General features: G+C 36.8%; 1 pseudogene; it reads left to right on the top strand.

Annotated features, from left to right (window-relative positions):
- The first annotated feature begins 5,911 nt into the window (after positions 1-5,911).
- On the top strand, positions 5,912-17,706 carry LOC112131539 (ATP-binding cassette sub-family B member 10, mitochondrial-like; annotated as a pseudogene).
- The last annotated feature ends 465 nt before the right edge of the window (positions 17,707-18,171 follow it).

Genomic DNA, 18,171 nt, shown 5'->3' with positions numbered 1-18,171 from the left:
GGTAGCTCTAATAATTACTACACTGTGATCCTCCACAACAAAAGAATGCTAGTAATAAGCTCATGGATTCCTCTTTTATACTATCACAATTAATGCCTTTAATTTTTGAACTCTGAGATTCTGTTTGTATTTTTGTTTTAAATATAGTGCAACTTTTGAATTTATTGGCTTCTTAGTGTCACATCTTGACACACAACTGTTAGATTTGCCTTTAACCTAAAAATCAGTAAGTTTTTTTTAGTTGTTTAATCTTTTTCTATCCTTATTAAAATATAATTGACAAAACTACATATGTAACATTTACTGCTTAATGGCTTGATACACATATGTATTTCCATTGTGAAATGACTACTATAATCAAGTTAACTAACAAATCTACCACCTCACATATGTACCTTTTTGTTGTTGTTAAGAACACTTAAGATCTGCTCTCTTAGCAAGTTTGAAGTATACAATACAGTCTTATTAACTATAATCAACAGTTGTTTAGTCATTTAACCTTAATGAGTAAATATAGTTTGCCATAACCTGGAAGGCACAGACAAGGGCTTTTGGCCCTTCTTCCCCAACTTTGTTCCAGCATGAGAGTTAAAGAAGAAAAGAACCATTCCCTCAACAGTGTACAAAGCAGTAATAAAAATGTTAAACAGTATTACCATGTCTGAGTGCCTTTCCTGTATTTTCTAACTTAACCTAATAATAACCCTTTTAAGTGTCATCATCATTCCTAAAGAGATAAAACTTGGTTGAAATTTAAGATTTGTCACTTACTGCATGATTTGAAAACAGTTCTTTAAATTATCTTAGCTTTCATTTTCTCATCAGTAAAATAGAGATAATAGTAGGTACCTCATAGGGGATTATTAAATCACGCTTAAAATTGGATCATAGTTAATACTTTAACTGGGGCTTTAACCATCATCATTTACATCATCCCTATCCCATTATCTTTCCTTTTGGCAGAAAGGCATATAGTGAAATCTATGCAAATTAAATGTACATATGGGAAACCTTTTTTGCAGAAGGCATTGTGGAGCTCCCTCTACATGATCTGAAAAGTACCTATATGGCTGTAAGACACTTGACATGTCAGCTACTTTATACCCTGGCATGCCCATGTGACCTACTAAATCAGACAAACACACCAGGTTCTAATATACAGTCATATTCATTTTACAACTTTTCAATTAACATATAATCCTAAATTGCATGCTTTATGTTGAAGAAAAAAACAGCATCTAATATACCATCATAGTACCATATTAAATCTAGTTTAACCTGATTCTCCCAGTGTAACACTTTTGAGTTGTATATAAGGGTTTTACTGAAATTTTCATTCTTTTATTGGTCATGGATTAGTAACTTAGTATTTCCTTAGAATTGATGTAAGCAGGTAAACTGAAGTTGATGATCAAGTATACCTTTATAATAAGCTGAGCAGCTTTAGGCACCTAGATCTTTTGTGAAGTGCAAGTTCACCGAGAGAAGTAATTAGTAGTATGAGTAGGCTTCTCCATCATTGGCTTTTGAATGGCTCTTTACTGAAGACAAAAGGAAGGAGGAACTCAGTGTAATTTCTACCTACTTGGATACCTCTGCAAGTATTGTCAATGGTTATTTCTCCTTCAAGCATTCTCCCATTTCCTTTCATCAAATTGGCCAATCTCATCTCAAATCCTCTATAGAAAATGTTGAAGTTACTCTAGGGTGAGATAACAGTTCTCAATGTTTATGGGAATTGAAGAGGTTTTGGGAAAATGGGTAATATTAATGGGAAAAAATTAGATTGTTGGAGTGAAGATGAAGTTCAAAGAGAGAATGTATGCTTTATTATAATTTTGTGCAACAGAAATGGGTGTGAAAACATCATTGATGATTAGTAATAATTACTAGATGTAGTGAGTTTTGAAAGACTCCTTTAAGGATGGCCATTAAATAGGTTTCTGTATGTACCTTTATTATAATTATGTATATGTGTATATATATTTATATACACACAGATTAGAGAAATTATGGCCTTTACTGTAAGTACATCATAGAGTTTGATTGAAAAACAAATTCTGTCAAAGAGCAACGACATAGAATTAGGCATGATTTACTTCCTCTCAGCTGCTGAGTGTTACATTTCTGATTTAGAGGGGAGAAATGTTCTTTTTCCATAAGATTTGAGGTAATATTTCTACTTTGGTTCCAAATTTCTAACCTAAGAATAAGAAGTAATTAATATCAAAAGAATAATGAGAAACCTCATCCCTGGTTAAAATATATATTTAGTAAATATTACAGGAAAGAGATACAGGATTATTTAGAAATAGAATAATAAAACAAAACTTTCCTTATCCTTTTTGGTTGTATAATCAGAAATTACATCTCCTGGTTAAATGATCTCTGAGATTAGTTTCTAAAGTAAGATGTATTTTGACAGGAAATTTTAACTCATTTTATTTTCAAAATACATATCTTATAGTGACCATAAATCTAATTTTTGAAGAATATTCTTCATAGTCTTATAGTAGAAAATATAGCCTTGAGTGCTGTACTCTCCATTGCTTTGGAAAACATCATTTTAGTTGAGCAAAATACTTTTAATAGTGAGGTATTGATGTGGCCCTTGGCTGTTATTATGTAATCATGCCATGTAATTTTCTGTTCTTTGGAAAGTGATGAAATCAGTTCACAGTGATGGAATGGGCTGCTTCTTTTCAGTCCTAAACTTTTCATACACAAATCATAATTATTAATTGGAACTAATTCCAGACCATGTATTTAAATGCCAGTTTTCATGTGAATGCCAATTTTGTCCCTTATTCTCACCTTGAAAACATAACTTGCTCTACTCTATTAGGAAGAAAGCACGAGGCTGTACTGTGTCTTCTCAGTTTGTATGTTGGATAAATCTGGCCAACAGTTTGTTTATTTAATTATTGATTGAAATAATATTTATTGGATGCTATTGCACATCAAAAACTAGTAGTAGAAACTAGGAATTTAAAATGTAAGTGGGCTTAATCCTGTCCACAGAAGCCTATAGTAGTGAGGGAGAGTTGCAGTAAATGCAGTGGGAGAGACATACCTATGGGAATAGGCCTGGGAGGGGCTCCAGCCTAAAGGATGGTTTTCTGGGGGAGGTGGGCCTGTAAGAGTTAGAAGACCAGAAAGTGGAAATGGAGGAGAAAGAGAAAGCAGAAGGGAAGAAAGAAGAGGGTAGAAAAGAGGATGTTTTAAAGTGATTCAGCTTCTTTCGTAAGTGAGGTATATCTATTGTTAACTATATTTGTGAAATACAGTATTTGAATTAATCTCTTAAACCATAGTAGCAAAGCTTTCCAGTAGATTCTGAATAACATCATCTTGCTTCTGAACCAGGGACATTCTGATGATTGATTCATTAGGAGTTCTATGGACTTGAAAGTCAATTGTTATGCAATAATTTACAAGTTAGGACAACTTTAGCTTTGTATAATGAGTAACTTTAAAAAAATCAGATATTCCTGAAAATATCTTGCATGCAGTATGGTTAATTCTACAACTTAATAATATAGATTGCTGGTATTTTATTTATCATCTTGAATCCCAGAATCCTTAAATGTGAACTGTTTTTAGAGGTGAGAGGGCAGATCTACAACTGCCATGGAAAAAATAGTTTTGGCTTATTGAAAGGAGGTGGTCAGCCCCTTTAGCTTATCCTAGTAGCTCTGCAACTCCTTCCTTCTACCTGTGTGCTGCAAACCTATGGCTCTTTTTCTGATGTAGTAAAGAATGCATTGGCTTCTGCTGGGTTTCCACATACATGCCTGTTTCAAAACCATGTAATTTTTGCACATTGCTACCTACCCTTTTAGTATGATGACATGATATATATTTCTACACTCAGAATTACCAGGGCTTTGTGTCTGACTTTCTAGGCTTGTTTATCCCAGACACTGCTCTATAGAGGCACCGTCCTTCCTCAGAAGGCTGCCTTGGAAAGAAAAATGAGTGAATTTCCATCCATTGCCTATAAACCACACATGGTTTAATAGCTCTATGCACATTTAAAAATATATTTTATACCTTGCAGTGTTTTTTTATATCTAGCCAAATTCTATATTCAGAGGTTTTTTTGGCCACACCTCAGTAAATAACATCATTAAAGCTTGTGTATTCTGTTTGAATTATTGGAGCTTTAGAGCCTTGCAGGCTTACTGCCCTTTAATGTATGCTCTTGAGTATCCATACAACACAGATTGAAAAGAGTTGCTTTAACTCAAAGAAATGCGAGTTTCTAATAGAACTTCAGGTACCTTCAAATGGCTATTGAGCTTTTGATCGAGGGAAACCTCCAAAAACTACATAATCTATACAAATCTTTTTATGCTTAATATCAGTTGTGGTACATTACGATGCCTGTATCAGAAGAGAGAGGTTATTTTTATTTTACTAACTCTGATATACACAAAATGATGTCATATGATCATGGAATATTAGAGCTATTATGGGACTAAGAAATAATTCACACCTTCAGTGTAAAGATGAGAAAAGTGAGGGAAAATATTGTAAAGGATATTGCTCGCTGTCTCACAGAGTAGAGGCAAAGATGAGTCAGGCATTGAGATTTCTTTATTCTCCCGTCCAGTATATGAAACTGGCACTTAATTATAATCTTTTAAATGCTGATTACTTGTATCTTTCAACGGAGGTTTTTTGGATCAATAATGTTTGAAAGTTACAACACTATAGGCCGGGCGCGGTGGCTCATGCCTGTAATCCCAGCACTTTGGGAGGCCAAGGCGGGCAGATCATGAGGTCAGGAGATTGAGACCATCCTGGCCAACATGGTGAAACCCTGTTTCTACTAAAAATACAGAAATTAGTTGGACCTGGTGGTAGATGCCTGTAATCCCAGCTACTTGGGAGGCTGAGGCAGGAGAATGGCTTGAACCTGGGAGGTGGAGGTTGCAGTGAGCCAAGATCATGCCACTGCACTCCAGCCTGGTGACAGAGCAAGGCTGTGTCTTAAAAAAAAAAAAAAGAAAGAAAGAAAGTTACAACGCTAGTGTTTGATTGAGATACCATGACTCTCTCACCTTCAAAGGTTAGCGATGCTTAACCTTCGATAACCAACGATAATATCATTAATTGATGATAATTAGTATCATCAAATTTACCATAAAACCATCACTATATTTCTGACATCCATGCTTTTTGCCAAATCTGCCTGAAACCTATAGAACAACCCGGGGCTATTTTACCCCTCAGGTGACATTTGCTAATGTCTGGAGTCATTTCTGATTGTCACAAGAAAGAGTTTTCTGGTTCGAACTGTCAATAATATCAAGGTTGATAAACCCACTAAAGGGATTTAATGCTGCCCTCTGCAACACTTATATGTAATAAAAGACATGTATCCTATACTAGTTGAAAAGAAGTCTGATCTTCCCTTTTCTATTGTATTTCAAACTTTTAGGGTTGTCTCTAGATTACATTATGTCATATTTTCATGAAGTGCTTCAAATATTCTCATCTATGTTTTATAGAACTTGATCCTCTTCCTTTTTGTTCAAAGGTCTATTTTAAGAAGTCTAACCTCACACGAATGCCAGTGCTTTTCCTTTGTGACTTTTCAAGCTTCATTTGTTAGATATGTCTCTAGATATATAGAAAAAAGTGTGATTGTTGTATTTTAGATTCCACCATTGATCTACACAAGAAAAAAATTGTTTTGTGTTTTTTGCATTTCCTGGTATTTATTTGTGTTTGGGGCTCTATCCTTATTAACTATTAACAATTTCATGGGATGATGAATAGTAATTTTTTATACATTGAAGAAATATTGAGTCCAGGAAATAGAAGCTAGACACATAACTGCCCCTTTGGAGTTGAGCCTTCTGCAGGATATTCATAAGTGAATTTACAAACAAGATGTGATATGATGATAAAGAATATGGAAGGCATTACAAATGGACATAAAAGGGCCTATAATCAAGGCTTGAGCAATCAGGTGAGGTCTGAGCTGACACCTGACAAGTACATGGAGGTAAATATTGTTTCTGGCAGAAAAAAACGTTTTGAACACATCTCATTTAGAGATGAGATACAGCCAGTGCCCCAGAGGTACTGAATACGGTAAACAATTGTAGCAGGATGATAGGTATTTGTGTATGTAAACAGACCTAAACATGGAAAAATACAGTAAAAATAAAATCCAAAAGGTAAAGAGAAAATACACCCACATAGGGAACTTCCCATGAGCGGAGGTTTCAGGACTGGAAGTTGCTCTAGGTGAGTCAGTAAGTAGTGAGTGAATTTGAAGACCGAAGACATTACTGTACACCACTGTAGACTTTATAAACACTGTACACTTAGGCTACACTAAATTTAGAAAACGTTTTCTTTCTTACGTAAAAAATTAACTTTAGCTCACTGTGACATTTTTACTTTACCAACATTGATTGTTTTAATTGTCCTTTATATTCTTACTTTAAAGCTTTTTTCTAATTTTAAAAAATTATTTTTTGTTTATATTTTTATATTATTTTGTTAAAAACTAGGACTCAAACACACACAGTAGCCTAGGCAGACACACGGTCAGGAGCGTCGATATCACCGTCTTTCACTTCCACATCTTATTCCATTGAAAAGTCATCAGGGCCAATGACATGTACGGAGCTTTCATCTCCCATGATAACAGGACCTTCTTTCCAAATACTTCCTGGAGATCCCGGGTGTCACTTTTTTAGAAATATGTCCATGGTGGTTTACTTATTGTTTTTTTTCTCTCCTTATAGATTTGCTTATAAGCAAATAATGCATCATGAACATTTCTCTCTATTAAGGAAAATCTGTTGCTGTTGGTGTCGATGTTTTAAAACTTTTTATGGAGCTTGTTGAGCTTTGCAAAAGTTGCACCCATCACTGTGTATTTTCTTGGGAGTTCGTCTTCTCTTTTTAGGTTTATTTACATCAGCCTCACCATAAACATGTGAATAATGTTTGAGCTGTAATGATACTTCAGCTAGGACCTCAACAAGCAATAGGAATTTTTCAGTTCCAGTATAACTTTAAGGGACCCACTGTGGTATATGTGATCCGTCGTTAGCCAAACATTGTTATGTGGGGCATGCCTATACTTTTATGAGATAATGCAGAACTTGGAGAGCTTCATTTCAGATATTTTCATTATGAAACATTTGCTGAGTACCTACTCTAGGACAAGCACCATTCTAGGCTTCAGAACAACAGCACTGAACCAAACAACTGAAGTCTCTGCCATTGTATAGTTTACATTCTAGAGTGGTAGTTTATTAGTATTATTCATCTATATATGCAACTTTTCATTAAGAGTTTTCACTCTTATATACGGTCAGAATGGTAAGTACAAGTGTTTTCATGGACTGAGCAATGTAATGATTGGTAAATTAATGGAATTTTTTTAAAATTATAGAAATAATAAGTTGATATTAAGCTAAAAGTTGTCTTTAAGAACTTTGATACTCAGTCTCTAACTTTTCAAGTTATTCTTTTGGGGTTTCTCTTTCTCATCTGGGGGTATAATGCTTGATGTGGATGAGACTTTATGCTGGAAGAATTTTATTTCTTTTTTCATTTAAAATATCATAGTTGACGTGGCAGATACACTGATCAGCAGCATTTAGAGAAGGGTAACTTTTTAAATCAGCATGGAAAATTAAGGTACATCTTAGAAAAGTGATTACTCTGCCCTTATACCAAGACACAAGAAGACTTTACACTGGCATTGCAGCATGGAGAGATTTACAACAGCTTTCATTGGTTTAGATGCGGCTAAAGAATTAACAGATGATTGGTTGGCATTCTCAAAATGGAAAATTTAACAAACTTCTAGAAAGGTAATCAAGTTATTGTCTGTATATTCCTCACACCTCTGAATGATGAGTGTGCTTTCCAACATCAACATTCATGAAGCTGACTTTGAAATATTTAACTTAAAAGCATTTTACCCTTCTTTGAAACCTTATTTAAAATGCCCTGATATCAGCTTAGTCCTGTTAGAATAAAAAATAAAGTCATTCAAGAAATTTACACTAGAGATAACCGTTTCTAGGTCATAACGTTTTATTGGATACAATCAGAAAATGTGGTGTGGTTGGCAAACCCTACATTGGGTTTTGAAATTACTGTGCTACCAGTATGTTCCAGCCAATGAGAACCTTTCAGCCATCGGCTTTTATTGATTTGTATTCCTCAGAGTAACATAAATAGCTTTCCTTAAGTCTTCCAAGTTCACTATGGTTATTTTTTTCCTGAAATTTCTGCTGTTAGAAGGCTTATTTATTTATTTATTTATTTATTTATTATTTTTTGAGACAGAGTCTCACTCTGTTGCCCAGGCTGGACTGCAATGGCGCTATCTCGGCTCACTGCAAGCTCCGCCTCCTGGGTTCAAGCGATTCTCCTGCCTCAGCCTCCCGAGTAGCTGGGACTACAGGCGCCCGCCACCACCCCCAGCTAATTTTTATATTTTTAGTAGAGACTGGGTTTCCCTGTGTTAGCCAGGATAGTCTCCATCTCCTGACTTTGTGATCCGGCTGCCTCGGCCTCCCAAGGTGCTGGGATTGCAGGTGTGAACCACCGCGTCCGGCCTAGAAGGTTTATTCATGCACTTACTCCGTGGCTTTCCAAGCCCTTCATGGTTTGAGCTTGGAATTGGTAGCAACGTTCTATGAGCAAGCAGGAAAAAAAGAGGTGCTATAACCAATTATTCTATAAATACTTATAGTATGGAGAGTTCTGCAATCACAACAATACATTTTAGCTTTTTCAGAACAAATAAAGATATTGAAAATTTCTTCCTTTTCTATTTTTAGTTTCTGTGGGTGCATAATAGATATATATATTTATGGGGTATATGAGATATTTTGGCACAAGCATGCAATAGGTAATAATCACATCATGGGAAATTGGGTCTACATCCCCTCAAGCATTTATCATTTGTGTTACAAACAATCCAATTAAACTCTTAGTTATTTTAAAATATACAATTGAACGATTGGCTCTAGTCCCCCTGCTGAGCTATCAAATACTATAATAGGTCTTATTCTTTTTTTTTTTTTTTTCCGAGACGGAGTCTCACTCTTTCGCCCAGGCTGGAGTGCGGTGGCGTGATCTCGGCTCATTGCAAGCTCCGCCTCCAGGGTTCACGCCATTCTCCTGCCTCAGCCTCCCAAGTAGCTAGGACTACAGGGGCCCACCACCACGCCCAGCTAATTTATTTTTGTATTTTTAGTAGAGACGGAGTTTCACCCTGTTAGCCAGGATGGTCTCAATCTTCTGACCTTGTGATCCGCCAGCCTCAGCCTCCCAAAGTGCTGGGATTACAGGCGTGAGCCGCGGCACCCGGCCTGTCTTATTCATTCTTTCTAGTTGTGTTTTTTTTTTTTTTTTTGTACCCATTAACCATTTCCATTTCCTCTCTTCTTCCCCCTCCCCAGACTACCCTTCCTGTCCTCTAGTAACTATCCTTCCATTCTCTATTTCCATGAGTTCCATTGTTTTGATTTTAAAAGATACTGAACGTTTCAACCAAGAAAGGCAAAAATAAGCAAGTACTCCCTCATCCAATCACACTAGAAATTAAATTCATTTTTAATAAACAACTAAAATATTTTTATTGCTTATTTTCACTTTTAAAATATATATGTGAAATCTAACCCGCAAATTTATACTGTTAATAGACATGTTTTCAACATTTGTTTAAAAATATGAGTTAAGTTTCTGGACTTAACATATGGTGGTTAAAATGAGAATTCGGCACTTTCAAGTCACACTTGATTTTTTTCTATTCTCTAAGATGTTAACTATTTTATTTTACCTGGAAATGTGAGTAAATGTATTAAATAGCAATCTCATTGCATATACCAATTGATGGTAATTAAATTGAAGCATCTCTGTTACTATTTTTAAAAGATCCTCATTTGAATTTTTTTTTTTTTTTTTTGAGAAGGAGTCTCACTCTGTCGTCCAGGCTAGAGTGCAGTGGCGCGATCTCGGCTCACTGCCAGCTCCGCCTCCGGGGTTCACGCCATTCTCCTTCCTCAGCCTCCCCAGTAGCTGGGACTACAGGTCCCAGGCTAATTTTTTTGTGTGTGTATTGAGTACAGACAGTGTTTCATCGTGTTAGCCAGGATGGTCGCCATCTCCTGACTTGTGTTCCGCCCGCCTCAGCCTCCCAAAAGTGCTGGGATTACAAGTGTGAGCCACCGCGCCTGGTCTGTCTTATTCATTCTTTCTAATTTTTATTTTTTTTGTACCCGTTAACCATTCCCACTTCCTCTCCTCTTTCCCCTCCCCAAACCACCCTTCCTGTCCTCTGGTAACTATCCTTCCATTCTCTATTTCCATGAGCTCCATTGTTTTGATTTTTAAAAGATACTGAACATTTCAACCAAGAAAGGCAAAAATAAGCAAGTACTCCCTCATCCAATCACACTAGAAATTAAATTCATTTTTAAAAAACAACTGAAATATTTCAATTGCTTATTTTCACTTTTAAAAAATATATGTGAAATCTAACCCTCAAATTTATACTGTTAATAGACATGTTTTCAACATTTGTTTAAAAAATAGGAGTTTAGTTTCTAGACTTATGATGGTTAAAATGAGAATTCGGCACTTTCAAGTCACATTTGATTTTTTTTCTATTCCCTAAGATGTTAACTATTTTATGTTGCCTGGAAATGTGAATAAATGTATTAAATAGCAATCTCATTGCATATACAAATTGATGGTAATTAAATTGAAGCATCTCTGTTACTATTTTTAAAAGATACTCATTTGATTTTTTTTTTTTTTTTTTTGAGAAGTCTCACTCTGTCACCCAGGCTAGAGTGCAGTGGCGCGATCTCGGCTCACTGCCAGCTCTGCCTCCGGGGTTCACGTCATTCTCCCAAGTACCTGGGACTATAGGCGCCCGCCACCATGCCTAATTTTTTTGTATTTTTAGTAGAGACGGGGTTTCACCATGTTAGCCAGGATGGTCTCGCTCTCTTGACCTCGTGATCCGCCCGCCTTGGCCTCCCAAAGTGCTGGGATTACAAGCGTGAGCCACCGCGCCCAGCCTTATTTAAATTTTTTAATCCTGTTTTCAAACTTTATAGTCTAAATTTTGGAAAATGCCACGGTGAAATTTGATAAAGACAATAGCTAGTAGATGTTGACAGACTTTATCTTCTATACCGGTGAGTTTTAACATGCTTTTCTAACTAGCTCCTAGTAACCATGGAATGAAATTATGGAACAGGTACAACTTCAAATTTCATTGGCTTTTCAGCTCTTAAGAGAATAGTCATATCTAAGCAATGAAATTTTGTTTAATCTACCTTAAAATATCTGTAAAATGTGTACTTTCCCACTAGCTATTACAACCATGGCAATCTACATTCAAACATGCATATAAAATGAGTCATCTTTTCCTGCCATTACAGTTATGGAAAATTAGTCCTAATGCCTATTTTATACGAAGCATTGTACTTTCCTACTGTGAAAAAATAGTGAAGTTCTAAATGGAAATGTGAATGAGAAGCAAAATTGGCAATATTCTCTAATAATATGAAATTAACATGTAGAATCAAATCCTTGATTAATGCAACCAAACAAGTTACTGCCAGGACATAAGAAATAGAAAGCAGGCTGGTTTTTCATGATATAGTTGTCAAGTTTCATGGTATTTCAAAATGCCTTAACTCTGATGACGTCAATTCCGCTACTTCTAGATCTCTGATGCCGGCATGACCTATACCTTAAACATTATGATTTTCTTGGTCATTCAGTCTAGTACTGAGTTTTCAATTTTAGTTTTTTTATGTATTATGTATTGAGGGAAATTGTATATGAATGCATAGATTTTAGATATATAATTCAATGACAAATATATATAAATTCATGTAGCCAAAACCTAAATCAGGATATGCAATATTTCTACTTGCTAGAAAGTTCCCTTTGTCCACTTTCAGTCATTTCCCAGCTCCAATAGGCAACGTGATTTCTGAAGTCTATATCCATGTATTACTTTTGTCTGTTCTTGGACTTTGTATATTTTGTGTCTCACTATTATTGTTTAATATATATTCTTGAGGTCCTTTCATGTTGTGTGTATTGGTATCTCATTATTTTCATTGTTAAGTTCCATTGTTCATTGTTTTCATTGCTAAGTAGTATTCCATTGTGTAGATATACACATTTTTTAAAAATCTGGATTTTTTTGGATGAATATTTGATTTTTTTCAAAGTTTCTACTATCTTCAGTAATACTGCTATAAACAGGTATGTAAAAAGTCTTTTTGTGGTCATTCAATTGATCTTGTGTAAAGGCCTAGGAGTGAAATTGATAAATATGAAATATTTTTATGTTTAACTTTGTAAGAAACTGGATTAGTTTTCAAAAGTGTGTATTTTATTGTAGTCTTCCATCAGCAAATTATGAGAGGTTGAGTTGTTCACCATATGTTCATCATTTAGTGTTGTCATTTTTTTGCATTCCACAATTAGTAACTCTTTGTGGTTTCAATTTGTATTTACACACAATTAAAGATGTTAGGTGTATTTTCATGTGCATCTTGGCCATTTGTATATCTTTTTTTGAAGCATCTGTTCAAGTTAGACATTAGGATATCTTTTTCTTATTGATGTGTAGGATTTCTTTAGTAGTCAAGCTCTTTTTCAGGTATATATTTTTGAATATCTTATTCTAGTCTGTAGCTTGCTCTTTTATTTTCTTAATATTTATGATTATTTCTTTTTCATTTGTAAAGACACCTTGTGAATATAAATTTTTGTTCTCTATGTCCTAAGAAATATTTTTTTCTTGAAGATGGGGCAGATTTTCTCCTATGCTTTATATCAGAATCTTTATAGCTTTAGACTATACACCTAAATCTATTATATACCTGAAATTAATTTATGCATTATAATGTAGGGCTTAAGGTTTTTTTTTTTTTTTTGACTTAGGAAGTTGTTCCATCATTTGTTAGAAAGATTTTTCTTTCCAATTTGAATTGCCTTGGTGCCTTTGTTTAAATTGAATGATCAAATATGTATTTGTACATTTCTATTCTTCTCTACTAGTGTATTCATTTTCTCTTACACCAATGTTGCTTTGTCTTGTTCAGGATAGCTTTTGACAAGTATTCAACCAGGAATAATAATTTCTCCCAATTCATGCTTCATTATGGTTTTTATCTTTCTATTATAAGTCTTATGCATTTCTATATACATTTTTAAAAACAACATATCAGTTTTTTCCAAACAGCAGATGGGATTTTGATTGAAATTTAATCTAATAACCAAATTGAAAATTGGCATCTTAACATGATTGAGTCTTCTAATTTATGAACATGGGTTTAGGTCATATATAATTTTTCTCAGAAATGCTTAGTAGTTTTCAGGGTAGTATTATTGTATACATTTTATTATGTTTTAATGTTAGCAAGTACAATTTTAAAAGAAATATAATTTATTTTCACATTGGTCTTATGTCTTGTTTTATAAATTTCTTATGATTTTATACATAAGTGATTGTGTTGTCTGTGCATAAAGATTTCTATGGCTGTTTTTTTTTCTTCCAAATTTTGTATTTCATTCTTTTTTGTTGCTTTTTTATTACTGGCTCAAACCTCAGTACAACGTTAAATAAAAGTTACAGGGGCATACATACTTGCCTTGTTCCCAATGTTAGGAAGAACACATTCAATATATAGTCATTAAGTATGACATTTGATGTATGATTATGTAGATGCTCCTCTCCAATATAAGAAAAGGTTTGCCTCTATTCTTGATCTACTCTGACGTTTTATCAAGAATACTTATATAATTTTGTCAGTAGAATTTTGTACATCTATTCAGATCACTATATGGAACTGTCTTTTTAATGCTATTGATCAGTTCAAATACATTGCTTAATTTTTGGGTGTTAAAATAACTTTTTATTATCACAGTAAACCACAGTTAATCATTATATATTTCTTATATATTACTAGAATTGATTTGCTAATATGTATTTTTAAATTTTGCATCTGTGTTTATAAGTTATGGAGGCTTATTATTGTTTTTGGTAATGTCTTTACTAATTTTTCAAACGATGGTAATTTGATTACTTTATTTCCAATTTGCGTGTCCCCTTATTTCTTTCTTTTGACTGATTGCTCTAACTAAGACTTGCTTAGGACTTCTAGTACTATGTTGAATAGCAGTGATGAAAGTGGGCATCCTTTTCTTGTTCCAGGTCTTAGAGGAAAAGCTTTCAGTTTCCCCCCAATTAGTATGAAACTGAGTGTCTGTTCTATATGCTTTCATTATGTTGAGGTGTGTTCCTTCCATACAGTTTTTTCAAGGCTTGGATCATGTAGGGGTGTGGAATTTTATCAAATGCTTTTTTAGCATCAATTGAAATTATCATACAGTTTTTATGCTTCATTCTATTGATATGATGTGATTTGATGTGAGATGATGATAATGATTTGCATATGTTTAACCATCCTTGCATCCCTGGGATAAATCCCACTTGGACATGATGAATGATCTTTTTAATGTGTTGTTGAATGCAGTTTGCTAGCATGTTGCCGAACATTTTTGCATCAATGTTCACCAGGGATATTGGCCTGTTGTTTTTTATTTATGTGTCTTTGGTTTTGGTATCAGAGTAATATTGTCCTTGTAGAATGAGTTTGGAAATAGTCCCTCCTCCTCTATTTTTCACAGTAGTTTGAGTAGGATTGGTATTAGTTCTTTTAAAAATATTTGGTAAAATTCAGGAGTAAAGCCGTCGGGTCTTGGGCTTTTCTTTCCCGGGAAACTTTATTTTATTTATTTTTTTTTTTGAGAGGGAATCTCGCTCTGTCGCCCAGGCTGGAGTGCAGTGGTGTGATTTCGGCTCACTGCAAGCTCCGCCTCCCGGGTTCACGCCATTCTCCTGCCTCAGCCTCCTGAGTAGCTGGGACTAGAGGCGCCCGCCACCACGCCTGGCTAATTTTTTTGTTTTGTTTTGTTTTGTTTTGTATTTTTTAGTAGATACGGGGTTTGACCATGTTAGTCAGGATGGTCTCCATCTCCTGACCTCGTGATCTGCCCGCCTGGCCCTCCCAAAGTGCTGGGATTACAGGCGTGAGCCACCGCGCCCGGCCTTTCCTGGGAAAATTTTGTTTCCATCTCACTACTTATTGGTCTTTTCAGGTTTTGGATTTCTTCATGGTTCATTCTTGCTAGGTTGTATGTGTCTAGGAAAGTATCCATTTATTCTAGATTTTCTAATTTATTGGTCTGTAGTTGCTCATACTAGCCTCTAATGATCCTTAGAATTTCTACAGTATCAATGATAATGTTGTCCCCATTTTCGTCTCTGATTTTATTTAGTTTTTTTTGTTGTTGTTGTTTGTTTGTTTTTTTTAGTGTGGCTACAGGTTAGTGGTTTGGTTTATCTTTTTTAAAAAACGCACTTTTCATTTTGTTCATATTTTGTATGTTTTCATTTCAATTTCATTAATTTCTGCACTTATCTTTATTCTTTCCTTTCTTCTATACTTATTTTGGGTCTGGTTTACTCTTGCTTTTCTAGTTCTTTAAGATGTATCGGCGCCTCAGGCCCAGCAGAGCCAGGGCGGCTCCTGCCGGTAGCCTGCGTGCGGCCCGGCCAGCCGCGCCCCGCGTCCATCTCGCCGTTCACTGCCCTGAGGCTGGCGCCGCCATGGGGCGCGGGGCCGGAGCTGCTCTGGGGCACTGGAGCCGCGCGGTGCTGGAGAAGCCGCGCGCCGCTGGAGGGAAGCTGCCGGGGCGGGGATCTGGGCGGCTCAGGGGGCGGCGCGGGCCTCGCGCGGCTCCTGGGGTTGTGGGCTCGGGCGCCTGGCTGCTGCAGGTGCCGGGCTCTTGCCTGGCCGGGCGCTCCTCGGCTCCCACGCACCGGGTTCCTGGGCGCTCCCACCGACACTGCCTGGGCGGGGATGAGGCCTGGCGGCGCGGGCCGGCGGCGCCTCCGGGAAGGATGGGCGGCTACGACCTGCGGCGCCTGGACTCTCGGAGCCCGGAAGCTCCTGGGGCTGGCGTACCCTGAGCGCCCGAGGCTGGCAGCTGCGGTTGGATTTCTCGCGATGTCCACTGTTATCTCCATGTCTGCCCCTTTCTTCCTGGGGAAGATCATGGATGTCATCTATACCAACCCCACTGTGTAGACTACAGCGACAACCTGACCCGCCTCTGCCTTGGCCTCAGTGGCGTGTTTCTGTGTGGTGCTGCCGCCAGTGCCATTCGTGTCTCCCTCATGCAAACTTCAGGTCAGCGCGTTGTGAAGAGGCCGAGAACTTCATTATTCGCCTCCATTCTGGGGCAGGAGGTTGCTTTCTTTCACAAGACTCGCACAGGAGAATTGATTAACCGCCTCTCATCAGAAACTGCACTCCTGGGGCGCTCAGTGACTGAAAACCTCTCAGATGGGCTCAGGGCCAGGGCCGGGGCCGGGCTTCTGTAGGTATCAGTATGGATGTTTTTTGTCTCACCTAATCTGGCCACCTTTGTTTTGAGTGTGGTGCCTCCAGTGTCGATCATTGATGTAATTTATGAACGATATCTGCTGAAACTGAACAAAGTCACCCAAGATTCCCAGGCACAAGCCACTCAGCTAGCTGAGGAATGTATTGGAAATGTAAGAACTGTTGGAGGTTTTGGAAAAGAAATGACTGAAATAGAGAAATATGCCAGCAAAGTGGACCATGTGATGCAGTTAACAAAGAAAGAGGCATTCGCTCGGGCTGGCTTCTTTGGAGCAACTAGGCTGTCCGGAAATCTGATTGTGCAGAATTTCTGTCCTGTAAAAAGGGAGGCTGCTGATGAGCAGTGCCCACATGACCATGGGTGAACTCTCTTCCTTCCTAATGTATGCTTTCTGGGTTGGAATAAGCATTAGAGTTCTGAGATCTTTTTACTTGGAGTTGATGAAAGGACTGGGTGCCGGGGGGCGCCTCTGGGAGCTCCTGGAGAGAGAGCTCAACCTGCCTTTTAACGAGGGGGGAGGGTTATCTTAAATGAGAAAACCTTCCAGGGTGCCTTGAAGTTTAAGAACGTGCATTTTGGCGATCCCGCTCGCCCAGAGGCGCCCATATTTCAGGATTTCAGCCTTTCCATTCCGTCAGGATCTATCACCGCACTGGTTCTGGCGGTGGCCCAAGTGGTTCTGGCAAATCAACAGTGCTTTCGCTCCTGCTGAGGTTGTAGGACCCTGCTTCTGGAACTATCAGTCTTGATGGCCATGACATCCGTCAGCTAAACCCAGTGTGGCTGAGATCCAAGATTGGGACAGTGAGACAGGAACCCATCTGGTAGACAACATGAGAGACTTTAATGCAAAACAGTGTTGCAGAAAAAAAAAACTTCAGAGACTGTATGAAATATGTAAACCATATATCAAGTTATTTGAAAAATACCTATTTTTTCCAAAGTGTGTAAAATATTGCTTTGAAATGTACCTGTTCTCAAGATCTTTTTATTCAGAGTTTTAATAATTGTAACTTTTTAAATGTTTATAGTACTGAAGTTATTTTCAGGTTTTGTATTTTGTTTTATTGTGGAATATTTTAATTAATATAGCATGGCATCTCATTTTCTTTTGCCTGCTGTTAAAGATGGAAGCTATTGTCAAATGACAACTTAAAAAATGGAAGTATAAATAAAAAGCCTGATTATTTTAGGCCAGTTTACCAGTCACTGTGTAATTCTTCTGGTAATAGTCTACCTATTTTAAGTCTAATTTTACTAGATAGAGTAATGGAAAATGAAAATTTAATTTATTCCGATAATCTCATGAAGCAAACCTAACTAACATCAGCTGGAAAGAAGAGAACATTTATATTGCCCGTCTCCTGTGTCTTCAAAGGTGTAAGAGTTGAAGACTACGTGTTCCTATGGGAACTATGTTTGAATATGTGCAATTTTCAACATTCTGGCACAAGAAAACCTGATAAGTTTTTAAAAGGGCAGAAGCTTATTTTTTGAACAGGAAAACCTATTAAATTCACATGTGTGTATGAGTACTTCTGGGAAGCAAGGGGTGAACTGCTAGGTATTATTGAGAATGAATGATTTTTGCATATAAGTTGTTTGAAGGCATGTATTTTGAAAAAAATATCTGTTACAAATTTATAATTTCAAAACAAATTGAATCTTATGATACTT

This window comes from Pongo abelii, chromosome 16, assembly GCF_028885655.2.
Source record: "Pongo abelii isolate AG06213 chromosome 16, NHGRI_mPonAbe1-v2.0_pri, whole genome shotgun sequence".
Taxonomy (NCBI): domain Eukaryota; kingdom Metazoa; phylum Chordata; class Mammalia; order Primates; family Hominidae; genus Pongo; species Pongo abelii.
The sequence above is the reverse complement of the archived record's forward strand: the minus strand, read 5'-3'. Positions and strand labels throughout refer to the sequence as shown.